The sequence below is a fragment of the Dermacentor andersoni genome, chromosome 10 (assembly GCF_023375885.2).
Source record: "Dermacentor andersoni chromosome 10, qqDerAnde1_hic_scaffold, whole genome shotgun sequence".
Taxonomy (NCBI): domain Eukaryota; kingdom Metazoa; phylum Arthropoda; class Arachnida; order Ixodida; family Ixodidae; genus Dermacentor; species Dermacentor andersoni.
The window spans coordinates 38,232,093-38,258,543 of record NC_092823.1 but is presented as its reverse complement, the minus strand read 5'-3'; the positions used below and the strand labels follow the sequence as shown (position 1 = coordinate 38,258,543).

The window sequence follows — 26,451 nt, the reverse complement described above, 5'->3', positions numbered from 1 at the left end:
TGGTCCGGGTAGTGTGCCATGAAATTAGATTTTGCTGATTGTGATATGAACTGCAAGCCGTCGCAGAAAGCTTGGCGCTAATATATTGGTACGATTGGCTAATTGGCGATTGGTTCTGAGATCATTCGTACGGGTTTTTGATAACTGATGAAGCACTGCTGTACGAGTCCACAAGATCCACAGCAGATGTGCTTTCCATGTGAAGCTTCCATCACTTTAACTTGTATATTATTCTACTATATGCAGGGCTCACAAACCATATACGATATTTTCTGGACAATAATTTGAACCTGGCACAAGTAACCTCCCCCTCTTTTCACAAGTCAGCAACTATCACAAGCGTGCACAGAAGTTAGTTCCTGTACTTAAAAGATGACAAAGTGTCATACAGTTCTAAACCACGTGCAAGAACATATGTATGCAATGCAAACTGTGTGCCTTCCAGTGGTCAATGGGTCTTATCTTAGCGCATGCCATTGTGCTTGCTATAAATGCTGCTTTTGTCACCATACCCTGTTAGCATTGCATATAGTAATTGCTTCGATCGGTGTTGAGAGTCAGGACGAAGCTTTCACTGAGAGAGGCATGCCTGATAATCAGGTCGTGGTATTGGCATGTAAAAACCCAGATTTGTTTTATTTGTGTGCTTGTTCCGAGACAAACCAAGTGCCCTTGAAATGCTGCATGCAATGCATTGATGTCGGGCAATCCATTGCACTACTGCAAATATTACTGAATATTTGAAAAGTCTAGTAGATGATGCATCTCAAACTGAATTACTTGCACATTCACTATTTGGTTCCTATATTTAAGTCTTTTCATACCCCTGCTGAAAACGCTGCGTTGCCCTGAAAGCGTGAAAATACCGCACCTTTGCGCAGTTTGCGTAGCCAGGTTTCAGGCAAGTTGAATTGTAGCTAAATGGTGTAAATGGCGCAGTAGAACCACCACTAAGCATGTGTTGGAAGTCCAGTGCTTAAGTTAGAATAAACCACCCGGTTATCTTTTTCCACAGCTACAAGTAAACAAAAGCTGAAGTGGCCTTCAAGTGTTAAGTGTGGAAAAAGATGTTTTGCGGCAATGGCCGTGACTGAATACAACACAGGTGTGTATGTGGTCTTCCAAACCAAGCACAGAGGCCACGACTTTGAACTGGGTGGTGTTTTTCTGTCCAAGTCGGAAAAAGCTGCTATTGCTGGTTAGAAACCGCTTTTGCTCTGCTTTATAATACATCAAGAGTGGTTGTCGAGTTTTCAACATCACAAATACAAGGCAATACTCATGCCAGACCATGCAATGAACTTGGAGCACATGTTAGTGCATTTGAAATTCATGTCCACATAATTCGAGGCCACCTTTACTGACTGCAGGGCATTGTAGTTAATGACATCATAAACATGTTTATCATTTTGCTACATTGTATCAATGCCTGAAGGGTTCAGAGAGAGAGAGAGAAAAAAGGGAACCGTTCTCCAATTTCACAGTGGTAACAACTACCTTGGCACAGCCAGTGGCCTTTATTTGACCTATATGGCTATTCTTATTGCAGGCAACGACTTTAGTTATTGTTTATACTTGTTTGCATCACTTCATGTACCAAGCAGGAAGGTGTAGTGCCTCCTGGTGCACTGTATGCCACGCAGCAGACTGTGGCTTTTTCCCTTTCTGCTTTATCTTTCAGGCTTGCAGTTACCTGGATTGATATGGCTTATGATCCTAGTGGGATTCAATGTATCAAAACAGCAGTAAGCTGGAATCATTTCCACTTGGGTTTACTTAAGGTGCATTGTACATAATTATGTCTGCCATTTTGCCTAAATTGAAGTGCAACTATTACAGACATCGATGAAACTGCGACCTCTCGCCACTACTGCAGGTCATCCACAGCAGATGTGCTTTCCATGTGAAACTTTCATCAGCTCAAGTTGTATTTTACTCTACTATATGCAGGGCTCACAAACCATGTGCCATATTTTCTGGACTATAATTTGAACTGTTGTACAAGTCACCCCCTTTCCCCCCTCTTTTCACAACTTTCAAAGAAAAAAATGTGTATATAACTCATTGTATAAGATGCATCTATTTTAACTTGGGTCAGCATCGTGAAATGCGATTGTGCATGTTTATACACTTATCCTAAAATGTCATACTTACCCATTTCAGGGCACTAAACTTCAGTAAAAAAAAATTTTTATGAGCTGCACATTCCAGCAGACAAAATAAACTGCAAGTACATTGCTGGAGAAAAAGAATGTCTCATGTTGGTCTTGCATATATAAGTTGCACTGTTGTACAAGATGCTTGGACGAAAATTAAGGTGGCACCTATGGTTTGGAAAATATGGTACCTAAATATTTTAAATGCTCATGAATCAGCTACATGAATGAAACATGATTGGAATGATAACGATAATTAGGCTTAGACATGAACCCGTAAAACAGCTTCAAGTGTTCAGTCAGTACTCTACTTGACTGAAATAATACCTTTAACTCAAAGAAAAAGAAGAAGTATTTTAATGATTGGAAATGTAGAGAGGTCAGCCGGATAATGGAGCATCTGGCCTGCTACTCTACGTAAGGGAAGGGGAAGAGGGGAAGAAAAAGGGTCACAATGGGGGATGATAATGGGAGGAACGAGGTGAATGACACATTACACCACTGGTATCACAGGCGTGAGCCCAGGCCCGTGTCACCTAAAAAACGTGAAAGTGCACGCATTGTCTCTGTCGTCTGCCAACTCTGTGGCCACGCGCCTAGCAAGAGGTCATCCGACAGTGGTCCATTGTGTAAATGTCTCAATGTATCTGCCAATATCAGTCTTTCTCGCACATACTCAGGGCACACCACGAGCACATGTTCTATAGTCTCTACAGCGCCACACACTGAACAGTCCGGGGAGTCTGTCCGTCCAATAATGTGCAAATATTTGCGCGTGAAGGCGACGCCTAATCGCAGTCTGTGTATCAGGCATGTATGGGGGCGTGGAATTCCACGCAGAATAGGAAATTTCATATCGGGATCCAGGCTTTTAAGGCGGACGTGACGAGCGTCTGGCTGGGCCCAGTATCTTCTCGTCGCACTCCTCATTAATTCCGACAGGAGGCATGTGATGTCCGGTCTGGAGAATGGCACTAGAGTCCGCAGGCCATTGCTGAGGGCGCGCCTTGCTGCAGCATCGGCCATCTCATTACCGTTGAGCCCACAGTGTCCCGGGATCCATTGGAACACTATGCGGTGGTGTTTTTCTTGAGCGTATGAAAGTAGCTCGGTGATCTGCAGGGCCAGAACCTGATATGCGGTGTGGCGCAGGAAGCATCCCAAAATTTGCAGCGCGGGTTTTGAGTCCGTGAAAATGCACCACTCTTGAGGTCTTTCCCCGCAGATGTGGCGAATCGCTTCCCGAATAGCCACAAGCTCTGCAGCGGTTGATGTTGAATTATGGTCTAGTATGAAACCTCGAGTCATCTGTTGGGCTGGTATCACCACAGCTGCTGTCGATGCCTTAGGTGACGCGGAGCCGTCTGTGTAAACATGAACATATGTCTGGTATTCTGACCAGATGTACGCGAGAGCAAGTTGTTGTAGTCCACTGACGGGAACCAATGATTTCTTTAGTATGCCGGGGACATGTACGCATACGGAAGGTTGAACCATCACCCATGGTGGTTTGACGGGGTGATATGGAAGGGCATAGCCTGATGTTATGTGGGGTAGATGGCAGCGGAGTGCACTTGTGAAACTGCTGTCCGGTCGCTCATGTAGAACCGACGTCAATGGATGGCAATGGTGTCATGTCAGTAAGCGTAAATACACACGAAGTGGTTCGTGGGACAGGTATATCGGTAATGGGCATACGTGGGCTTCCTCAATTGTGCCTTTGTTGGAGGCACGCCGTGGCAACCCGAGGCATATTTTTAGTGCCTGCACTTGGACGCTCTCTAATGTCCGTAAGCAGGAAATGCTCAAGTTTGAGAGTATCGGAAGGCTGTATCGAATGTAGCCTACGAAAAGAGACTGATAAAGTCTTAGTAATGAGCCTTCCGTGGGGCCCCATTTCCCTTTAACCTTAACCTTCAACTCAAAAACCCACATGACTGCATAGCCTTCAAAGCATACATTCACAGGTGTGTCTGCTCCTTGTAAATATGGATGAATGACTGATAAATCAACTATATAAATAATTGCTGAAAGCATTAATTCATTATATATATATATATATATATATATATATATATATATATATATATATATATATATTGACATTAATAAAATTATGTGCATCAATGCAATCAGTAACAGTGATGTTTATGTTTAAGTTAATCTGGAAATGCTACACGTTTTCGATTGCAGACCCTGTTTTGCCCTTCTATGGTGGCATGCCACTATGGAAGTGGCAATAACTTATGCTATGGAATGTAATTGGAAAATGAAGTTTTAACTGAAGAATAGAAATTGTAAATAATGGCTATATTTAGCAAAGGAAATAAAAGTTGGAAGACATTATTGCCCTGGGTAGGATCTGAACCACAATCTTCACATGTCCAGTCCAGTGCAATGCTTCCACAATGGTTCAGTAATGTCTTTTGTTCGAACAAGGTTACCAACAGTGAAGGATGAAATTGGCAGCCTAGCTGTAAACTTGGTACACACAATAAATTTCTTCGCTTACGTACCTGATAACACTGGTGCAGATGATCCCTATGCCCGTTTATCAATGACACCAAACATTGAAACACTTAAATATGTAATCTTGCCGCTTCAGCAGCTGAAGGCTGCATAGCACCATGTCCTTGCAAAGAGTTGACGTAAAAAGAACAAAAATTGCGACAGCTTGAACTATTTACTACACACCATTGCAAAAGCTTTTTGTAAGTGAATGTAACTCATTATTCAATTAAAGGAATTCTAAATAATGATATTAAAAATGTTCATCAGTGCCCATTTCACTTCCTTGCGTGCTCGGTAATATTTACTTATGCTTCAACTAATATACACTTTCTCTTTACTCTCTCAAGACAAGCTGCGAGAAGGCGTGTCCATGGATGCAGTACTGGATAATGTGCGGTCCAACGTGGATGAGACGTTCCACTGCATTAACCTGTTAAGCAAGCAGGATCCACCAAGGACAACCTTACAAAAGTGAAATTTTTGAGAGAAAAAATCAGGACCTTTTGGATGAGAGATTTTATGCTAGTCATTATGACCACACCACAACTGATTGTGTATGTATCGATGGAACACATGGAACAGCAGGTGAGCATTACTATATAAATGCATTAATAATAAAAGCAAAAAAGAGGGAATGCTGTTTGAGAATAATTGCAATAGATATGATGAGTAGTATTCCTTCACACTTAGGATTTCTCTCTTAATTTTTCTCGCATTTTTTATTTCATGCAGTTCTCAGTTATCAGTAAACAGAGCAAGAATGAATTCAGCGCTCTGTACACTGGTGATATCATTCCATTGCTACTGTCCTCATCGCTGCATGCCCTGTATATCCTGTCTGTATTGTCACCACGCAGTTATAATAGGTAACATAATACAGCTGTTATCACAGTTGTCCAGAGTGCAGAAACAGTGCATTGCACTGTGTATTAGTGCCTTCTATCAGAGGTACAGCTGTCTCGAGGCTGTTTGGCATCCTGAACTATTTGCCAATTAGGCAAACCACTGATTACTGCTACAGTCAAAGGTGCTTTTTCTTGGGGGTGGTTCCCTGAGGACTGCGAAAACAAAACATTTAAAAAATCAGGCAGTCCAAAAAAAACAATTTATGCATGCCTTTTACTGCCATTTAAAGGGACGTGCTAGTCGAAAACATAAGAATCTAGAACTATGAAACCCCAGCTGTTTACATACTTTTTTATGGTAATTTCAAATACTATATAAATCAGTTTTATAGCAAGTTGCATAGGTTTTGTTCTGTACAACGACAATGTGTAAAACGTAGGCATTCTTGCCCCCAATATTTTATCTCTACACTTCCATAATTGCAGACCAGTGATGGCGCATAATCCTCCAAATCAACTGTAGAATACTGAAATATGTTACCGTAATCGTTATGCACTGTTATGTTTTAAAAAGTGCATATAAGAAGTGTTAAATTAGTACCTGTGAAACCATTTCAAAATGTTTAGACAACCAGTAAGTGTTACTCGAGATTTTATCTTAAGTATATAAGTGATGTTGAAGATCAACCCCTCAGTGGTGGTCAAGACAGTTTAGGATTTCAAGCAGAAAGTTGTCATTCTGGAGCAGTCTAGGAGCAGAAAATTTTTTTTCTACTTCGTGTTCGAAAAGTCTTTTTGGAACACTTGGAGTAGTACAGAAGTAATCTGTAGCCATTTGGTGGAGCTTGTTATTACTGTGCAGTCAGTAAGTGCTGCTCAAGAGTGAAGCAAGGCACAAAGCCAACAGCAACCAATTAAGCTTGTCTTCCCAAGGACGGTATACCATGCACATCATGTTGCAAACATCTTTATTTGGGTAGGCAAGGAACTTAATTTTGTACCCGCCCTAGTTACTTAGTGGCTGTGGTGCTGGGCTGCTGAGCACGAGGTCGCGGGATCGAATCCCGGCCACGGCTACCGCACTTCGATGGGGGGCGAAATGCGAAAACACCCATGTACTTAGATTTAGGTGCACGTAAAAGACCCCAGTTGGTCGAAATTTCCGGAGTCCCACACTACTGCATGCCTCATAATCAGAAAGTGGTTTTGGCACGTAAGACCCCATAATTTAATTTTTCTTAATTTTGTAAACAAACCACAACACTTATTAGGCTTCTTGGTGCTTTTGCTGTAACAGGAGAGAGTATGTATGTGTGTAAATAAAGAAATACATGCCATGTTACAGTGGCCCCTTTCCACTGCTGGTATGCTTCACCACAATACATTGCATAAGCTTCTTCCAGTAGCAAGCTATATTGCAGCAAAGTTGACGTTTGAAAACCGGCATTATACAACATTTTTGACAATGGTCGTGCCTTCCGCACTTTGAAGGCAAAGCATTTCAGCATCCGAAATTTCAGCTGTCCTTATAATTAATTGCCTCTATGGGGTACGTGGCGGTGTTGCAAAGATACCCAAATTCTCATGCATGCCCGAAAAATAGTTTGTTGGTTGTATTTCTGCTTGGTAATGAAGACGGCTAGGACAGTGCACATTAGTGACACAACAGTGGCCAAATGCTCAGATTCTTTTAAGTAGAGTGCTGTGTGCTTTTATGATTTCGGTGAAGTTAGCATCTCAATTTGCCATACACACACCTGCAAATTATCTATTTATTAAACTCACGCACACAAAATAGCACTATGAGAAATGCATAGTGTTTTAGCTGTTCCCTGCAGAATGTTTTCTGACAACTGCTGTGATAATGGATGGATAACTTTCTTGAGGTCCGTCGGTAAGAGCGATTACTATGCAGCGGGCCGCTCCTACGTCGGGACAGAGAGGCCATGCCTCTCCGCTGCCTCGCGGGCCTGATGGACAGCCCAGAGCTGTGCTTCAAGGTCCGAGCTGTTTAGAGCTCGGTCCCACTCACCCCTGTGGTTCCGGCGCCAGGGGGCAAGCCCAGAGCATGTGATCAAGGCTAGCTATATCCTTACAGTAGCGACTCGCATTGTGAGGGTGCGCATCCGGAAAGATATTGTGCAGGAAGGCCAGGCATGGGTAGGTGCCCGTCTGAAGCCACCTGTACGTGACTTCTTGTTCTTTATTGCGTGCTTTGTGCGGTAGCGGCACGGTTCTCTTGACTAACTTATAATGCTGGGTGAGATCGTTGTAAGTGGCGAGGGGATCGCGCTCGCTTGCCCATCCTGCCGAGAGGAAGTCCGGGCTCGTACGTCTCGTGTGCTGTGTCGTTGAGGTTAGGGAGCAGCCATTGGAGGAATGGTCCCATGTGTGCCGGGAACCAGTTGACATAGTGTGGGGTGAGGTGATGAGTACCAAGTATTCTGCCGACGGTCCAGGATATGCTCCCTGTTTCGAAGGACAGAATTCTAGGAGTGCAAGGCTGATGGCCGCCTGCTTGGCCACCTTAGGACTATCAGTGCGGACCGTGCACGCGTTGATGACCATGCCATCTTTGTTGACCACCGCTGCTACATAGGCTCATTTGCCAGGATATTTAGCTGCGTCCGTAAAGCAGCATGCTTTCCCGGAGGCGGCTGCCTGTCAGAGTGCTTTGGCTCGACCAAGTCTGTCGGTATTGTGCTCTGGGTTTATATTCCTGGGCAGAGGGGCTGCCCCGATCTTTTTCCTCTTGTCGGGTGTTAGCCCGTGGCTGTTACACTCGATCTCCCGAAGCGCAACACCAATTTCTCGTAGGATCCACCTGCCGGCAAGTGTGCTGGACAGCCTAGTGATCTGTGCCCGTTCCTGTGCCTCCGCTATGTCGCTCGGCGTGTTGTACATGCTTAATGCGTCCAGTGCTTGTGTGCATGGGTAGACCCATGGCTCTCTTGGCGACCTTACGCAGGAGCGTTTCAAGCTTGTCTCTCTCCACTTTGGACCAATAGACGAGGCAACCTAAAGTTTGCCCGCGCGGCACCAGCGCCGAATGCTCCCCTAGCGGACCGATGGAAGTTTCGAGGGTCGTCGCTGCGCGAGCGCGCGCCCGTGATCTGTTCGGCGGGAGCGCTCGTGCGGCTCGGGCGCGTTGTTTTTGCGATGGCGAGTGCGACCTCATCAGCCAGGAAAGGTGGCACGCAATACTGCTGTATTGTTGATTGCCATAACAGCCTCGAAAACACGAAAGGTCGAACGCCGCCCGTGAAATTCTACAGATTTCCGGGGAAGTGGTACGAGAAGGTCAGACGACAAGCACGGATAATTGTAGTGCGCCGAGTCAAGTAAGCACCATACTTTCGTATTCGCGTGCAATATCGCGGCTGCTCGATGAAACGGAATAGTGATATGCCTGTTTTTAGCGCCCAACCGTTTGTTTAGTCATGCCGCGTTGTTGAATTGTGTTGACATCCGCTGCTTGTTAGCGGTAAATGCATGCGTGTTGCGACGCTGAGCTTGACGACGCGAGCTCGATTCCCGGCCACAGCGGCCGCATTTCGATAGGGGCGAAGTGCAAGAACGCCCTTGTTACCGCGTGCTTTGATTTTTGTGCACGTTAAAGAACCCCCGGGGGTAATAAGTATTCCTGAGACTAACCATTACAGCGTGCCTCATAATGATTTAGTGGTTTTGCATGGTTTTGGCAGTTAAAACCCCCGAATTTATTTGATTCTACTGTGCCTTCACTCGCAATCGGCATGGACGAGCTTTAGAGAATTATTTCCATTTTCCAAACGCTGCAACTTAATTTACTAGTTGTGCAGGTAACAAAAGGGGACGCGCGCTAGTTTTGTCTGATAGCAGACAGCATTTAATGCAAGCCGCGGTCGTCGCGTGTGTCGGTAAGCGGCAGATCGGAAAGCAGCCGATCGAGACGTGCGCGTTATGTTTGTTGTTTGGCCATGCTTTCTAAGTTCACTATATCCAAGCTTGCTTTAAGGTAATTACCACCTTGCACATTCTTGCTGATTCACTCTTTCTGCCAAAAACCTTCGTTTCCTGTAGTAGCCGGCCATCGGTGCAAGCTTACTTTAGCTGTTCGCCCGACGAGGCACTAGATTTGCTTTGGTGAGGCATGTATCTCTAATGCTTGCGCTCGTGCTGTTGGTCCTAAGGCCTGTTAACGTGGTCTGGGTTCATTCCGCGGAGCAGTCTGTACGAGCCAATGCTCATTAGCAGTGAAAACGCACCTTGCTGATTAATGCGATGAGTTGCAATGACTCCAACATCTGCATTGAATAAGGCGTGATATACACTAAATATTTATTGCAGCATGATTCAAAGCAATATGCGCCTATGTAGTATTTAAATTGTTAATTTTGAGCAGATGTGTGTTTTGGCTGTTGTGTTCTAGGATTTCGTGTATCCTGGGAAGGAAACTGCTTTAGTGTTCTGGTGAAGCAGCGTACTGACCAGGACAAGGCAGACACACACATGAATACAAGACACTCGCTGTGCTTGTGTCTCTCCTATTTGTACTGGTCAGTGCGCTGTTTCACCAACACGGTATGATGATTAATCACCAACTCGCCCAACTTCCCACATTACTGCGTTAGCTTTATAATGCAGTTCTCTTCGTGCCACGCAGTGACGTTATTGGGGCAAGAAATAGGCATCACAAGTTACAGGCACTAGCATCTCCGAATCACCATGTATTAAAGGCATGTACAGTTTGCCAAAAACAGCTTAATTTGTGATTTGCCTGAACCTAAGCCTGAGAGGGTATAATGGGCTATAGGTTAGGCCACGTTGTTGAAGGTGGGAAGATGGTCTTTCTCGTTAGTAACGTTCCATGCTCATTTGTGCCTAATACATGTGTTCTTTCTGTGCTCGCAGTGCTGATGACACTCCCTGGGAGCCATCCAAAAGCATGCGAATTTACAAAAACAAGCAGGCTTTGCGAAGCGAAGGCATCGATAACGCTTGCCGCTGTTCGCTGAAAGCTCCGCGCAAATCAGAACGAACACAAACGTGTAATTTACTAATGCTCCAGCCAAGAAATTTAGCAGCAAAAGGCGGAAGCACAAAATGAGAGCAGCCGTGTGCGCGCACTCAGCTACCGAGGAAAATAACGGCAATCGTCACCGTCCCTCCACATCTCTGCAAGTATGCATGACCGTTTTGTGCCTGCATCATATAGAAATAAAGTGGCTAAACTTCTGAACTTGGTGTATACCTCTAAATCGACGTCGTATACGATCTTGGACACCTGTGACACGCACTTTGCTTTCACTGTCACATCACCGTCCACGATTTGTTGAACGCCGTACACGTGCGGAAGCAGACGCTCCCCTTTCGTGAGGTTGCCGCCACGAAAAAATCTGTCCGCGTCGGCAGCCTTCTTGAAACCGCATTGCAATCTCTGCGTCGCTGTTGCGCAAGCAGGCGATCTGCCGCCGTCGAAAACTGAGCGCCGTGAGAACGAGCAGCGAAGAAACGCGCGAGCGAACCGGTGTAAACAAAGCGGAGACCGCGCCACGGCACGACCGCGCTGCTTCACGCTTCCACATTGGGGGCGCTGTCAGGAGGCGCAGTAGCGCCGCCTGGCCATGGTTTTCTCGTCTATAGTGCATGGCCACGATGTACATGAAGTGACTGATTACAAAGGCCTGTGCAAGTCTAAGCAGGCTGTCCTCCTTGAGCCCGTGATGCCGGTTGGCTACTCGTCTCAGAAGGCGTGTGGCGTTCTCAGCCTTCGTAGTGAGCTTAGCGACTGCGATGGTGTTCGAGCCGTTCACCTCTATTGTCATGCCCAACATCTTTATGTGACCGACCACCGGAATGGGAAATCACAAAATATGCTGCTGGCGTAAAGGCTGTCCAGTAAAAACCACAAAAGCATGCAAACATGCACATGCTGCTTCTTACCATTTTACAGGCAGCCATGAGAAGGTAGAAGTGGGTGACTAGATCATGTAACTGTCTCCTTGATAAAAATAGTGTATCTAGACAGTGAGACATATATCTCCCACTTTTTTGATTCATACATAATGCTTGTTTGCTTTCAAAGTTCACTTTTTAAGAACAATATCTGATCACGAATATACTCTTAATGCTTCACACACAAAACAATTTGTTACCTTGCTGTGTCCATGAAAGGGTTGTATTCAGAATAATTTTTTGGCAGCCTTGTTGACAGTTCGACAGCATCATTCAGTAAATCCTTAACAGGCACTCTGCAACACTTTTTCAAGAAGGAAAACCAACCTACTGAGTTCAACACATGTGATATTACATTTTATCACAATCTTAATGCAGCTGGCACATCTGGGTTCAAGCTCATATAGTGCTAACTTAGGCCAGTTGGCAAATGTTGCAGCACTTCATTTGTCTCCTTATGTCCTGTGTGTTGTTATGTTTTTTATTCAAGCTCATACTTCTGAGCAGCAAGCAAAATGCAGTTGACTTCATTCCATTAATTCGACTGTGACGGGACCGACAAGACAGACTGAATTATCTGGTGGGTCAAACTTAAGAAGGTGCAGAAGAAATGCCGACACACACGACTGATTTATTTGCCATGGTTTACGTACAGATTCTAACATGCCCCAGAGTGAAACACACGCCCGCTGTCTGTGTGTCCAAAGTGCAAACTAGCATAGAAAGGACAAAAGCCCCTAAAATGAAAGAGAAATCAAATGCGCACACAATTTTTATTTAAAAAAAATGGAGAAGGGTCTGATGTGTTGCACATTGCAACCAGTTTTCCAAAGTGAGCTTCGCCGCAGTACAGCCGTGTTATGCGGTAAAGCATACAAAAATCGCCAAGGAAGTTTTGTTAAGCACGACACATTAGAAATGGGCAAATACCGCAATCAGACGTTTTGATCTGTGATTATTGCTTGGAGCTCCTCCTGGGCAGGCAAAAAATAGGCATTTCCTGCAGGAGATAAAGTCTGTTTAACACATCTACTGTCCTCTAAGGTATGTCGCCAAAGGGGTCGCTTATTGGGTTCACTGTAGGGGTCAGCATGCATGCCGACTGCTCAAGTTGGAATTATTGGGTGAAGGCCTATTTTAGTATCAAAATAACTAAAGTTTGGACCTATAGAAATGCACGTGTGCCGGCTGGGACTTTCAGCCGGGATCAAATTAATAGGAGTCTACTGTTCTGCAGCCACTGAGCACTGCAGCATGCCAATATTCTGCTATGTGTAGTAGGAGATACATTCTTGCTGCAAAGTCCACTGCCGTATGGTACAGTCGACTTCTGTTAATTCGACTCCGGGTAATTCAATCCTGGCCGGCGGTCATACATTTCTACAGTCCCGAATCTCTTATTTTGATTGTAAAATTGGCCTTCGCGGGATAGTTTGAACTTGAGCAATGACTCGCTGTTGACCCCTATGGTGAACCCAATAAAGACCCCTTTAGTGGCAGCACGTCTACCTCGGCAATGCTTAAGAAACAATGTATGCATTCAACACCTGTGATCGCGTGTCGACAACTCCCATTTATGCCTGCCCTAGGAAACTTTTCAAGCAAGAACCATATATTACAACATTTAATTACGGTATTTACCCGATTCTAATGTGTGCCTCATATGTTAGCACTAGTAGAATGCAAGAATTGTACACTTTTCTTTTCAATGACAGTGGTAAGCTCCCAGCCATGATTCGGTAATGCCTGCCATATGCATTCCAACCCATTTTTATTCTTAAGTAAATTTCCTTTTCATGATCAGGGTCCCTTGCGAGCAACTGACCTAGGTAAAATTACTCCTGTACAGACTCTAAAGGCTGACTGGCGATGTGAATTCTTGAACATTGTCTTCTGCATATTAATCTTCAAACCCACTAACACTTTTTTGGTTAAGGTCCTCAATCACTAATAATTTGTCCCCACTGTTGCTGAGATATTCACCATTGATCCGCATTCCGAATGTGCTGCTACTGCAGATTTGAAATGGCCTTAATCAAAGCCAGGACAAGAATAGGAAAGACCATTGCATTGAGGAATGACCAGGAAAGGAACAGTGCCACCGCCTCTTTGAAGGAGCTTGAGCTCAAAAAGCAAAGTGTTGGCTGACGCTGAGATGCAGGTTACCCACATCCAAACCAAAATAAACCCCTTAAAGCAGTGAAACGCAACACTGAGGCATGCGCAGGCTGAGAGTATGTCAGGACAGTTGAGGTTGACTTTCCAGTTGTTTGGAGAATCTCACTTGTGACAAAGTTCGGGCATAATACCAATGAGCTTGCGATCAGTTGATACAAATAGCTCTATTTGCTTTTGTATGCATTATCGGGATTGGAGCGGTCGTAGTTGTCGGGAGGACCTTGGGACGACAGGGCTAGGTGAGCAGGGTTTATTTGCAGGATTTATATTTAAAACATGATATACATCGCCAGTCTAGCGTGACTCCCACATGGAGCACGCAAGACGACGCATACAGCAAACAGCTTACGAGCACACAGCTAGCTCACTAGTACATTTCGAGCATGACAACGAGCACTCAGCTCATGACGACAAGCACACCCTAGCAGCCGGCAAACGCTGCTTATAAGCACTTGTTCCCCCCTTGATTCCCAGTGGACGGAAACGTTCGTCCAGTCATCGTTCGACGTCACCGTAGATGACCCGCCTTTTTGGAGGAGGGCTCAGAAACACGTGTTGCACAGGTTTTAGTGCCGCACACACACACAGGTGTAAAGGTCCGGAGCCGACGTCAGAGGGCTTCGTAGAACTCTGCTCCGTCAAGGGTGGTGCTACCGAGTACAACACTCCTGAGCTGACCCCGCGCCACGTGGCTGCCGGTTATCCGCAGTTCTCTGAAGTGCGCCCCGTCTGGTTGGATTGGAACACGTGCGGCGGGCTGAAATAGCTGGCACGTTGCCACCCCGTACGGCCATTCCTAACAGCGTCTCTTTTTATTCGCATTTTAATATGTTCGACTCTATTTGCCGTGTGCTAGACCACTTTTTTTGCAGCAAAGCTGTCTATGGCTAGGATCTGGCGGATCGCATCCGCGCATAGACCAACAATTTTTCATACGGTGGGCCGATCCCGAAGATAGTGCAATATCAGGCGGACCCGAGGCAGAAGTGAAGCAGGCATTAAGCACTCCCCATATGTGGGCTGATCCCGAAGGTCGTGAAATGCCAGTCCAACCTGCGGCGGAGATGAAGCAGGCTTTAAGCACTCCCCACACACGGGCCAATCCCATAGGTAGTGCAATACCAGGCCGACCCGCGGCGGAGGTGCAGTTCACCATTAAGGGGCCCACATACACAGCTTCGCTGGTCATCCTTCACAGAGTAAAAAGGCACCAAGTTTTTTTCGAAGATATTTTAGTAGCTGTGTATTTTACAAACCCCTCTTTTCAGTTTTCTGTTTTGAATAAAATAAACACTACTCCTTACTGTTCAAACTGGATTGTTGTTTTTATTTTTTTAACATGCTTACCAGAGAGTGACAGCATCAGGTGACATGGTGTTAGCCCATCTTGACATAAAACAAAGTTCTGTGAAACTTGGCGAAAACCTGAAAAAAATCAGGGAATTTGAAAATGCCAACTTGGTAGACACGTTCTTCTAAGCATGCAGTATGGCACATAAGCTTGGAGGTTAACAAAGAATCTCGAGAACATGTTAAGGACCGCACAAAGAGCAATGCAATGATAAATGTTAAGAGACAGGAAGAGAGCGGTGTAGATCAAAGAGCAAACGGGGATGGTCGATATTCTAGTAGACATTAAGAGGAAAAAATGAAGCTGGGCAGGCCATATAATGCATAGGGTAGATAACCAGTGGACCATTAGAGTCGCAGAATGGGTGCCAAGGGAAGGGAAGTTCCATCAAGGATGAAATTTGAAAGCACAAGTTCGCATCAGCTAGTGCAAGACAATGATAATTGGAGATTGCAGGGAAGCGCCTTCATCCTGCATTGAACTTTAAAATAGGATGATGAATGCGTGCAACTCTTTAAAAAGAAATTTGGGCCGGAAATAGCTTGCAGAGTTCACCAAGACACGAAACCAAATTTGTATGCTTTGCCACTAACACGGATGTATTCCAGCGATGCTAACTTATGAAAAGCGGCCACCATTGTGCAATCATCTATTTCATTGTTGGAACAGCTTGTGAAACGTAGCATGATGTGTTGGAAGGAGCCCTGTAACTTTTTTTCTTTATAGCTGGCTATATGATGCACATGCTGAATTTTTTATAATTAATGCTAGGTGATATGCAAATTAAGCAGTAATTTTATGCAGTATTAAAACGTACCTTAGTGTAACAGTACAATGAGAGATGTAATCAAGAATTTGTATGTATGCACATTTGAGTGCGCATGCTGTTAGATATGGGACGTTTTCCTGAGCCTACTTCGAGTTCACCAGACCACATCGAATCGCGCCACACCTAATTAAGGAGCGCGGAAGCACATCTACCACATTCCCGAGGCGCGGCATGTCCAAACCCACTGCTTGACTCTTCCTGAAAGTGTAGCGGGAGCCTGGCACGGTTCCAGGTAACGTAGGTCCCGAGCAAAGCTGCTTTGCAGCTCTGAAAGGTCGCTCGAAGACAACCAGTCTCCCCCATCAGCCTATTGTGACGGTGCTTGCAAGCCGCGAGGCAACGATGGCCGTAATGCACCGTGAAGCCCTGGGAGCAATCCCCCCCGTCCACCTTTGTGACGGCAGTTGCAGACCAGGAAGGCAATACCGCAGACAAGTAGTCCCTCCGACAACTGGAGCCCAAGGAGCGACCCTCTGAGCCGAATGTGACTTGCACTTGCACGGGCAGCTACCATTGGCCGAAAATGACGCCACCTGAGCGGGCTCGCTGATTGGCCGAACGTGACGTGACTTCGAGACACCGAAGGGGTTAAAAGCCAGAGATTGGGAGCACCAGAGCATTCCTTCATTCATTTCTTTCGAGCTTCTTGTCACGGGCCGCAGCGTCCGAGTTGCTGCCGGCCCGTAATGACTTTATGACTTAATTTCTTTGTACTCTCACTGTAAATAATGTAAATAAACCTCCAGTTTTCATCTCAAAGTTCTCCTCAACCTCGGCCAACTCCCGCACCCAACGGCAAGGTCCAAAATCTGGGGGACAGCAACTGGAATTGTCCTCCAGATCCAACAATGCATGCGCGCTGTCATCCTTGAGTGCGCACAGACGTGAAACTGGTGCACTGGTCTCAGTGCAGCTTGGTAGCTCATAGTTTGTGAGGGGATTCGTAATGGCAATGCTCCACCACGTCACAATGCAGCAGTCAACACTGAAGAGAAGAAATGCTAATCTTACCGACGCTGCACATGCTCAACAAGCCAATGAGAGTGCTGACACGTGATCTTGAAGCTCGCCAGATCCATCACCTTAATTTGTGCGTCGTACATGACAGCATAATCAACATTTAATCATCAATTTATTTCAACTACCATGTACGTCGATGTTGCTTCTGTAGTGTTGATACTTTGTTGACACCCCCCCCCCCCCCTTTTCTTCTTCAAGGATACCTCTGACAGTGAAAAATAACATTGTGAACGTCCACATCAACAGGAACTGGCATAAGATGCAACCATTTGCGACCTTTTTAACAGAAGCTTGTATTGCCTCACTGGTGTCGGTGTTACTGCACGAAAAAACCCAAGCTGCGGAAAAATAGAAATTGCTTATCAGGCTGCGGATTCGAACCACCGATCCCCGGGTTGCGAGACCACCACGCTAACCGATTCGGCCACTGTCAGTTCATCAAACACTGCCTTTGAGGAGGGTAAGTAGAAGCCGCGCAAGGCATGAGCCAATCACGGGCGTACCCTTCCTCCAGAGGAGGGAAAGGGTGTGTTCGCTCGCCTGACACCTGCAGTTTCCCACACCAGTTCAGGCCCAGCAGTCAGATGGGGAGGCCGCGTTTGGTCTGTTCTGCCGAAGAGCAGGCTGCGTTGAAGGAATGGCAGTGGGATCAGGCCACGTGTTGTGCGTTTGGCCAAAGAACAGGCAGTGTTTGATTAATGCCACCAGGAACTCGCTCGAAAAAGAGGTCGACAATGACGTGCCGACCTCGCCGTGAGGCGTTACAAAGTGCCGCAGATCCCAAGCTTCGCTTGCACCCCGCTTCACAGCAGTGGAAGGGCACTAACTTTTTGGCCTCCATACTTCTGTCATAGTCCAAGCATGCTCTTGCTAAATAGAATCATTCTTGGCAACTAAAAGTTAGTGTTTAAGTGCAATTAAAGCTCGTCCATGGAACAGTTTCCAGGAGTTCAGAATTTCACAATATGTAGAATACCATTTTGTTGGCAAGTACTATGGCAGAGGTAGTGACCTATAGGTAGATACTGAAAGAGCCAGTATTCAGTAAAAACTTATAAATGTAAACAAATTTGGCCTAGTCTAGTTTAGAGTAATTGGCAAAGATACCTGTTTTTGCAGACTTATTCTAAGTGAAGGTTTAGCGCTACGGGACTGTGTGCCCGTTTCATTCCAACTACATCTGCCCAACTGATGCCATTATAGATTAACATTACTGAATATATTCTGCAATCACATTATTTATTCATGAATTAAACTTGCGCAGGTAACATGTATGTACCGTCAAAAAGAGTAGATTTGAGAGAGATTATACAGCTAGCAACGTACTGCAAAAGTAAAAGGCCACAAAGCGAATTTGTTCTCGTGAAAAAAGTATAACATTATTTGCAATGTTGTTAGAACTCCAAAAATAAATTTTTTGTTGTAAGGCACAGCTAGTAAACAACTATAGTAAGAATTTAATTTAAAGTTGGAGGAATGGTACAACTCTTCGCATTCTGGGGAGTTAAAAAGAGTGGAATTAAGAGATCTCAACTCTGTCAAGTAGGCAAGAGGGCCCTGCCCCATTCTGCAACTTTACTGTGGACCAGTGTATGCCAACATGGCAAGTAAGAAAAAAAATGGGTATTTCATGGTGCGTGTAGATCCATAGACTTTTGTTCCCAACGGTATCTTTTGATGACATGCTCAGGCTTTTTTTTTTCTAGTCACTTGTTGCACTTTAATGCGATAAAATCTACTTGAACCTCTCTCTTGTGGTTGCAAGATCTGCAGGCGAGCTCGTTCCCTCAATCGGCTGCCACCACCCAGTCCCTACTCATCACATAACCATATCTTGTGAACATTATATACATCCTTTTTTTTTTCACCTCCTAGTATTTTGGGTGATATCCTGAGTGATGAAAACAAGCAATACATAAAATCAGCAACATCTACCATTACGACAGATTCATAACAATAGTGCTGCCACTACATTGTTTTAGCTTTCTATACTAAATAAACTCACTGGGTCTGTGCTCGGTGTGGGCAGGGGTAAGCTTGAACACGTAAGTTTTTGGTAACATTCATAACAAAGCAAACAAGCTTTCAGGACTATAAACCTTTGAGTCGCATCAGCTACGTGGGAGCAAAATATACATTAAAAAAACTGGAAAAAAAGGCACACTGTTATGTGCCACTAATCCTTTCCTAAAAAGCTGCAAGAATTTTAGGCAGTTTTGATAGAATTATAGCATGGCACAAAGCTGATGGTGCTGTGCATTTGGTCACCGCAAGCAGCTGTACATTGTTAACCTCTCTGGTCAATCATGTCTGCTGCAGAAGCATCCCTAGTATGTCTACAAATTTCAAGATACTTGATTTAGTGCAGTATCACTCTTTGTTGTCCTTTTTATCAGACTGACGCCGAAGTGGGAGCACTGTACACTGTTCACATTTTCTTTGAGCGCAAAAGATAAGTATGCGTTGCATTCACCACTAATAGAACATATTTAATGCTGTTCTTAAGTTTACAGCTTTACAGCACATGACACAGGTATTCATGACAAATCTGTCCATGTCATACAGACAGCTGAAATTTCAAATGAAACACCACTTTCCTCCCTCTCGAGAAAGTGCCACACCCAGCCAGGGTCAAGGCAACACAAACAAACAGTGCGACGCAAAACACAGTCTTAAAAGTGTCGCTCACCATGACGCATTACTTCGGTAAATTGCCCAATTCAGAATGCGCAATGCCATGGTGGAAAATGTGCCACGCAACAAAACTGGATAAGAAAAAAAAATGGGTGGTGCTAGTCACGTGAACCCGATGTGGTTCTTCGGCTCAAGTATGTGACAAGGCAAGGAAGGAACGTCGCCTGCGGATGCTACTCCAGGCAGAGGGAGAGAGTGTCTCTGTTGGCAGTCATGCTCACCTCATGGTGGTATGGTAAGAGGGCATTCAATTTCTTCTGTCTCCTCTAATAATAATCCAGTTTAAAAGATTATTTCGGTAAAGCAATGCGAGAAGTCTGAAATCATTACTCAAAACGTTCATTGTGGATATGAAGTCCAATGCATGTGGAACTGTCAAAAGTGGTTCACTCATATTCTTCTCATCTACTTTCAAGAAATTTCACTCTAAATTGACCTAGACCTCTGCATTGTCACAGACAGCAGGAAGCAACCTTGAAGTCTGTTGAATTTCTCATTAATGCATGAAAATCCAGGATGCAGCAGCAAAGTAACAGTCTACTACACATAACTCCATCTCTCCATCTTCACCTCTGCGTTCAGGCAATGAAATGCAGTTTTTACCATAGCGAACATGAGATGTTTACTTGTTGGAGATGCAGCTCTTAGCCTGCCTACGTGACTGTGATATTTAAAAAGGATGCCAGTTATTTAAAACTATGTTATTATTAAAGAAAATAACATCTTTCATGTTCGTAACATGCCAGGAGGCAATAATCACCTTGAAAAGTAATTATGTCCCATGGCTGTATTCGGGTCTCAAGAAGCTTTAAATTGCAGTGTAAACTAAAACTTGCTAGGGGGCCTGATCAAAGGCCCTAAAAAAACAGGCCAAACAGGGGGCTAAATGTTTCTTCAATAGGATAGAAAGTTTGCGATGGAAAGTTAACACCAAATATAAATGAAAATATATTACTTCAGACTTACCACCAGACTTTCACAATTCGAGTCTTGTTCTCCAAGATGCATTGCCATTCCGATTTGTCCAGCTAGCGAGAAATGCAGTTCGTATTGCCTCCGCCAATGTGTTGCAAATGCACATGTGATGAACTCTACAAAATGAGAGCAGCATTGAAGAGAAACTGAGTAGCTGAAAGTGCACGCACTGTTGCTTCTACGCACAATATGGAACTAAACAGCAGGGGTAAATTTCATTAAAAGAAATTTCGTTCATATTGAAACATAAGTTGACTCTGAATATAAGACAACCCCTTACTTCAAGACATCGCATTACAGTCCCCTTTATAATGGAAAACTACGTTTTATAAAAAATTGGCACTGAAAGCACCATGCCCCGCTTGGCTTTTGTGTACCATGCAGAAATTCTAGATTCTAAGCTTTTGTTTTAAATGTAACGAACCTCGTCAAATTTGGTGCAGTGGTTGCCGAGAAAAACGAATACTCCGTTTACATGTATTTAGATCGGAACACCCGAGCTAAAGCTTCCTTTTAAACGCGCCCGCCACGCGGATATGGTGTCTAGAAGCCTATCTTGACACCATAACGCGGAGGCATTGCCGAGCCCAAACCGACGGAGCAGTACAGGATCCACATTTTGTCTGCGGGAGGCACCACCAAATTATACTAAACAAACAAACGTTGCGTACACTTAGTACACGCGCAAATTTCCTCTTTATAGCGACAAGATAGGGGACTGTGGCTTGCACTGGCAGCCGGCTTTACCTATGCGCCGCCAGTCTGGTTCCTCAGACGTGTAACGATTGCGACAGTGTACGCGGCGGAAAAAGCACCTGGGACTTCTGCAAGACCAGACAAAACCTTGCCTCTGTGCATTATCTAACTCCTTCTCATTACCGTTAAACAAAACTCGAGAACGCAGTCAAGAATTTCGCATTGAGCTGGGAGTACGCTGCACAAGGTCTACTGAAAGACGGAACTTTTAACGACAGCTTGTAGACTAATTTCAAGATGTATCGATAAGTAACGGTTCAATAACTGTAGAATAAAGACGTCCACTTGCCTGTCTGTTCACGCCAATACCGCAAGGTCTTTTCAGAAGCACGAGACGGGCGCTGTAAAGCATCGAGACAGTTCATTCGGCGAAATTAACCGCTTGCATTTCCAATGCAGCGAGAAATCAAGTGAACGCTTAGTGTGTATTAACGATGTTGACGATGCAGTCGGCCATTTTGGGAAGTTTTAGGCGTGGATCGGCTTGGCTATAGATGCGCACAATCTTTGGAAGCGACTTTTTTGTTGTTGCTGCCAGACGAACTTAACTTTTTTCTACTAAAAATCGCTGTGTTAAACTTTTTTTTTTTTTTACAGAGACGATATGTTTATCGTAAAGGTATGGTGGCTAGCATACACTCTTAAGCATAATTACACCCTTTTGTCACAACGATAATCGTCATCTGCCTTGTCCGCATTTCCTGTCTTTAACGCGGCGAGCCCGGTACTTTTCAGTAACGAACGGCATGCGCGTTATCAGAATGACATGGCATTCCCGACTGGAAAGTAGCGGGCGCGGCGCTTTGAAGAAAGGAAACGCAAGCAAGGCAGATGACGATTATCGTTGTGTGGCAGAGGTACGCTCCAAAGGGTTATCTCTGCCACACAACAATAATCGTCACTCTTACACTCTAAAAACAGTTGCACCCTTTGGGGTGTATATTTGCCACACAACGATAATCGTCATTTGTTTTGTACGCATTTCCTTTCTTTAACGCGGCGAGCCCGGTACTTTCCAGTAACGAACAGCATGCACGTTATCAGCATGACATAGCATTCCCAACAGGAAAGTAACGAGCGCAGCGTTTTCAAGGAAATGCGGGCAAGACAGATGACAATTATTGTTGTGGCAAATATGCACTCCAATGGGTGTAAACTTTTCTTAAAGCTTACACTCTCAGGCAAAGTTACACCCTTTGGAGTGTAGGACACACTTTCGATCGAGATAGAATTTCTCAGTCGTGAATGGCTCCTTTGAGGCATCTGCGGGAGGGAAGCCATCGGGGTAGTGAATTTCGATGCGGATGGGACTTGATCGAGATCGAAAGTGGCCGTGTGACACAGGTCTACTCTCTTAAAAAAAGTTTACACCCTTTGGAGCTTATCTTGTCCCATAACGATAATCGTCGTCTGCATTGCTTGCGTTTCCTCCCTTGAAAACTCTGCGGTTTCCTGTCGAGAATGCTTTGTCAAGCTTATAATGCGCATCCGTTCGTGACTAGGAAGTACCGAGCTCACAGTGTTAAAGAAAGGAAATACGGGCGACACAGATGATGATTATTGTTTGGGGTCAAAATACAACCGAAAGGGTGTATATAAGAGTGTAGCAGTTCCATGCACTTCAGCATAGAAACAGAGTCTACTGAAATAGAGAATTGTCATTAGGCATATTGTGCAAAAAAGAAAGAAAAAGAAATACAGTAAAACCTAGTTTATAGACATGTACAATAACAGTGCTTGCCTATCAAAACTATTTCATACTCCACCGCATTTGTAATGAACTGTTCTCCTGCGTCCGTTAAGCATGTCACCACCATCCAGCATCATAAAGATGTGCTCTTCCGATAAATATGCCTTTCTATAAAATGGAGTCTTATAAAAAGTCATACAATCTTGGCAGTTCATTGAATAACCAACTATGTTAAGAATAACTGTAGAAAGTTTAAGTGAAAATATTGCAAAAAGATTTGCTCATATGCTTGTTGGTATATAAAGGAAATGCAATAACACGGGTCCAGAGAAAAAAAAAATTGAAATGCCGGCAGTGCTTACAAAAAACATGAGCAGAGCTAAAAATTCTCAAGATTCATAGCTACCTTGTCTCCTTCTGATTTTAATTCTTGTCAGCTTGTTTTGCACCATCAGCATGGTAACTGCAGGCCTTCACAGTTAGCATCTGGTGATTTGCAAGACTATTTTGCTTGTGTAAAGGCCAGGTTCCATTTAAGCTTGTTCCAACACATTAAGTATTCCTCTCTTGCAGGCACGAACCCAGGTGGTGGGAGCCCTGCCCGCCCCCTCCCCGCCACCACTCCTCACACATTCCTAAAGCATCGCCAAATGAATTTTGATATTTGACAGCTATTGAGCTGCCATTTTGCTGCCTTTTTCACTCCTTTTGGATGATAGTAGTTATCGGCATTCCTTGGGGTGTGAAGGCCAGTTTTCTCATAGATTCGGTGCCTGCGCGATGAATTCAAGATGCCTTTAGTTTTCACCATCTATTCAACAGTCACGTGCATCGCTGTTGCTTCGTTAGTTCAACCTTCTTTGTTTAGACTGATACATGGACCAGGAAAGGGATTCGTTTCTTAGTCAGCTGGTCTGTATGCTCGTGGAACGAGTTGCAGTCAGAGAAAACACCAATTGCATTTAACTTTTCCCTTTGCTTCATTATTTCCTCGCGTGGCGGCTCGCCGCAACGCTGGCGAGCTGAAACAATATACCCGCGATATGGGTTAGATAAAGTGGAAAATAAAATAATGCGAAACAGCGTCAATCATGAAACCCTGCAATAACCTTTAAACCCATAAGCAATATGACTCATGCGTAACCTCATCTGGTTTTTCTCTAATTGTACAGCACTTTTCGTGCAAAATTGGCAACTGGAAACAAGAGTCACAAGGAGCTGAGAAATTAAACAATCTACTAAGGGAGAGAGCCAAGGCAACAGCCAAAGAGGAAAATAAAGCAAAAATTAACAAATTTAACCGTTTATGAAAATAATTATGGATAAACATCTTCTTATTTAAAAAAGAAGTAGAGTAAACGCCACCAGAAGTAGGGAACAATTCCGTGTGTCTTGAATGACGCTTCTACAGTTACCAGTCAAACCGCCTGATGTTGCCACTTCTCTGCTGTGCTTATGTGGGCTTTTTTCTAACCTTTCACGGTAGGTGCAGCATGTCTAGAACCCCAGTGTCCTGCGCTCTATGCGGTTGCACAGGACTGGCGGCTACGCATCGTTACACAACTTCCCAAATAACAATAAGAGTCAGTTCTGGCACTTGGTAGAGCAGTAAACGAGGGATCTAAAAGAAATGTGATTGTTCCGCAAATATATATTTCTCTATAATTCTTCTAGAGGTAATTCAAAAAACGCAACTATAGTCAGATGCAACCTAAGTATGCAGCGAAGCTCCGCCCATGGCCTCATAACTGCCAGCCACTGTTCCTCTGTGAGGCTGCAAATAATTCATACTTCAAACTTTTCCTGTTAGGCAAATAAGGCAGTAACCACAAAAATAAAATTATTAGCGCGTAATTTTATACATTTTCCCTCGCCTATTAAAGTATAATGGCGAAAGTCGAATTCTTTATTGAACTGAAAATTATAAAATGCTTGCTTTGCTGCAACTATTTGTTTTCAAGTTTCAGTGCAGTTTGCAGTGAAGTTTCATGAGTAAAACGGGTTCAGCGGTGAAATGAACTGTACCGCAGACTTTTGAAGAGTGAAATGCTCAGACTCCATACACTTTGTCCGTGTCTGTTGCACACCTCATTGCTTCCGCCATTGAAAAGGCTCTTCAAGAACGGCAGGCTCTCCGGATCTATCAAGCACAACGCATTGTTGAAAAGGCCACATGACGTTGATTTTGTTTGCTTTTGTGATTGGCTGGCTAAGTAACACAACCCCGCGTGGTTCATGTGCCATGGTTGCTATGTATTCTACTATAGAAATCTTTAATTTACATTTTCACTTGTTTACTTGTTCTTGGCAGTGTTCTTCCTGTGGTTCTTTCCAGCGTGAGTCCATTTGATGTGGTTCCTTGTTTGCCATGTAAAGTAGAAGTGCATTTCACAGGCCTACCTGTGAGATGCACCTTAATTTCATTTTTCTTTTCGGGTTTATGTGTCTTTATGGTGAATGGTGGGCATTATTCATATTTGTATAATAAAGGTACCCCCCTAATTTGCATAGGAAAGAGACCTATGGTTGCCGCCCCCCCCTGAAAAAAATTACTGGGTACACGCCTGCTCTGTTGCCATTGATGAAATGACGCAGAGGAATGCATAGAGCAAACTTTAGAGTCGGAAGGCTCGCATCGATGTCACAGGTTGTCCTTTCCCATTATGCACCATTAAAAGCACTCATTGGGGTTAAAACAATGTTTGACTAGTTGCTAACATATTTCATAGTTTCCTTCCAGCACAGACCCTCACTCCAGAATGCTGCGGTCACACTGAACATCAATTTCCAAGTTTCAGTGCGCTTCCTGAACCGCTCCCTCTGCCAGATCCATCCACAGTAATTTTGGGTAGTTATTCCCGTAAAACTTCCGGATCCCTTGCCTTGGCACTCAACCTCAGTACACTGTAGCTACTAGTATAGATGAGAAAATTATGCCGTAAAACAGAATAAAAGGCAATTTCCTAAACATGCAAAAGCATGCAAGTTCCTTTATCACGCAAAAAGCATGGATAGCAGGCATACTTCTAATTTAGTGTGTTCACTGTGTGAAAGCTTACATTTACATATATGGAAGCATAGAATGAATGTTTCAAAGCATTAATTACATCCTTGAGCTTAATAATTAACATAAAAATTTCTATATAATTTGGGCAATCTAATCTTGCACATAAAACCAATTCATTCAGTTTTGCAGACACTAAGTGGCCTCACAAGTTTCACTATGTCTTTTGGAAGAACGACACAGGAACATAATTTCTGCTGCAAAATGTTTTCCAGTAAAACATCTAATTGGGAAGAAAAGCATTCTAAAAAAAAATACAGGGTTTTCAACTTACCTATCCCAAATGAAATATGCAGTAATTTTTGCCAGTCTGTCTTTTACAGTTCTTTTAACAAAGGAATTATTGCCATGTGATGCTTTGTGCACTACACACAAAATACAGTGAATGACGATGTCATTCATGCTTAAAATAAAAAAGAACATTGCTTCCCAAGTGTTGCTAGCG

At 44.1% G+C, this 26,451-nt stretch overlaps 1 long non-coding RNA gene across 6 annotated transcripts in view; it reads right to left on the bottom strand.

Annotated features, from left to right (window-relative positions):
* Positions 1 to 26,451, bottom strand: part of LOC129385723 (uncharacterized) — a 38,082-nt gene that overhangs the window by 7,160 nt on the left and 4,471 nt on the right. The window contains exons 2-5 of one of the 6 annotated variants that reach the window (XR_011890433.1): positions 21,542 to 21,593; positions 20,488 to 20,612; positions 14,975 to 15,052; positions 12,209 to 12,449 (exon numbers count right to left, since the gene is read on the bottom strand). This is a non-coding gene — a long non-coding RNA (uncharacterized lncRNA). Of the gene's footprint in view, positions 1 to 12,208; positions 12,450 to 13,863; positions 14,357 to 14,474; positions 14,681 to 14,933; positions 15,053 to 20,487; positions 20,613 to 21,541; positions 21,594 to 26,451 lie in introns of those variants that run through there. The other 5 variants (XR_011890432.1, XR_011890429.1, XR_011890430.1 and 2 more) reach the window with 5 other exon arrangements.